This window comes from Microtus ochrogaster, chromosome 21 (genome assembly GCF_000317375.1).
Source record: "Microtus ochrogaster isolate Prairie Vole_2 chromosome 21, MicOch1.0, whole genome shotgun sequence".
Classification (NCBI taxonomy): Eukaryota; Metazoa; Chordata; class Mammalia; order Rodentia; family Cricetidae; genus Microtus; species Microtus ochrogaster.
The window spans coordinates 49,101,862-49,104,566 of NC_022022.1; positions in this window are offsets into that span (position 1 = coordinate 49,101,862).

The window sequence follows — 2,705 nt, forward strand, 5'->3', positions numbered from 1 at the left end:
AGAGAGAGAGAGAGAGAGAGAGAGAGAGAGAGAGAGAGAGAGAGAGAGAGAAGATTCTGCATGGTCTGGAACGGAAACCAGAGTGAAGGACATGAGGATTAACATATACCCTAATCCACCCTCACCTTCCAAGGGCGACCTCTCAGCGTTCCCTAGTTCCCGATATCAGTGGGACCTCCAGTTGCAGCGCACTGTTCCCCCGTCTGCGCTGTATGTTCTACAATTCAGTTCGTGAGCTTCGGGTAAGGGGCTGTAGGTTGAAATACACAAACATACCCAGAGACAGACAGACACATGAACGTCTAATCACTGGTAAGAAACCCTTTATTCAATAGCACTATGGAGGCTTATATACCCAGTAGTCAATTGGGCCAAGAGGTAAAAACCTTATCCTCTGATCCTCAAAGCTTTTAGTAACTCTAATCAGAAGGCTCTAGCAGGGACCAGTTGTGTTTGGTTCTACCCTAGGTCTCTGTGCTATTTGGTCTCTGGTTTCTGGTTATTCAGGAAGTGACAGGTTTGGGCACCCTCTCCCTGTATGTGGGCCCCTAATTAAAACAGATATTTTCTGGCCAGGATGGGAGGGCATAGTAGGCATCATTATTAGCAATAAACAACTTTGAAAATATACAGACATACAACTATAAAAGATTCCTATAGTATACTTATATATAAATATTTAAAATGTGTTTAAATTCACTTAATCTATAGTGAAGCAATAATACCTCTCAATGAAACCATAAACTATCAAATAAAAGGCCCAGTGCCAGGTGAAATCTTAACACCTGTTACCTGTCAATATAGAGTAATTTAGAAACAAGATCTCTGAGTGTCATCAAGATAAAAAGATGTAAAAAAGTCAGCATGACCCATAATCCCAAAAATATACTCTTTATAAGGAACAGACTATAGGTATTTGAACACAGCAACACAGACAGGCAGACAGAAATAGAAGGAATATTGTAAAATGATAATACAGTGTTATCATAGTGCATATACAAGCCAAGGGGTAACAAAACATGTGGTCCACTAGAAACTCAGGTCAGGAACAGAGAATGACACACTCCAGGAATATTTGGGGAAAGTATGGCTCTGCCAATACCCAACGTTGCTCTCAGCTTCAGAACTAGGAAAGACTAACTGATCTTTAAGCCACTATATTTGTGAAAGTTTCTCAAGGTCCTAGGAAAGGAATATAATTGTATCACTGAATGCAATTCAATGTATTCTAAATCTCTTACGTAAAAATAAGAAACTATATTAAACCCTGATGAGTGATTCACCTTTGATTTTCTCCACAATTTCCTATTCATAACATAATAAAAATTTCATCATTTTTCAGTTCCAGGAAACTAGTCAGAACTCTGGCAATTCCAGATATTATTTTATAGAGATAATGGATATGTTTTTCTTTCTTTTTTTACTTAGCATGCATAAAATATGTTTATGTGTACACATTGAGGCCTAAAAGCATTAAAGGTATCACAATAAATTTGTATCCAAACATTACATGCAAGGTTATTTCTTTTATTGGGATTTATAGGTACACATAAATATATTTTCTTACTCTAAAATTTAACATTGCTACCTATATTTCTCTGAAAAGATGTATGGTATGAACTGTAAGTTTAAGAAAATCAGAACATCAAATGGATTATTTTACCAAGATTCAATCAAGGAAAACAGAAACATCGTTCAATATCAGACCTCTTCCTATTCATCCCCCATTAATATCTATATAATTAAAATATTACCTAAGAAAACACTTTATCACTTGAAAGTCCACTCAAATAAGAACAAATACGTTAATAATGATATTTTTGAGTATTTTTCAATAAAAAGAAGCATTTTGAAATTATGTACTTATACTTTTGCCTTGCCTCATGTAATGGTTAATTGTCCTTCTCAACAATTTCATAATACAGTGTAAAGTCAGATGGAAAGGGTGTCACAATGTAGAATTATCAATATTAAATTGATCTGTTGCTACGTGTGTGTGTGTATTTCATTGCGTTAATCAGTGTGTGAAAACCCAGTCTAAAGGTAAGCGACACCATACCCTAGGTATAGGTACTGTACTCTATAAACATCATAAAAGCCAAAAGCAAGCTGTGTGCTAAACATGTATTATATCTCTGTTCTTGCCTTGCCTCAAATGACTTCCACCTTGATTTCCTGCAGCAACAGCTGTAATCTGGAAATGTTAGAAAAATAAACCTGAGCTTTCGTAAGTTAATGTCAGAGTATTTCATCACAGCAATGGGTGATGAGATGACACTAAGGCAGAAAGATGCTGAGAAGTGGGGCCATTTCTGTGATAAGCCTGGTTATGCACCTTTAAAGCTTTGGAAATATTCTGCTAAAGAGTATCAAAGTCTTTGTTATATCTGTGGGAAACTAGAGATGGTTGCAAACAGAGCTTGATGAGTCATCCTGGTAGACAAAAATATGGTCCATTCTGGAGGGAGCCTGGAATACAAGAATGGCAAGGGAAAACAGAAGAGTGGAGGAGTATGGCTCATGAAATTTCAGAAATTAAGAGGAACTCTGATCAGGAACTTGAATCGGTGTTATCCATGAGAATTTGGGCCAAAAATATGCTTTGATTCCACTCTTGTTCTGAGAACTGTTGAAATAAGAGCTGCGGGTCTGAGTCCCCCTGCGTCCCCAGCACCCTGCCGCCCGCATGGCTAGCTTAGCTTATG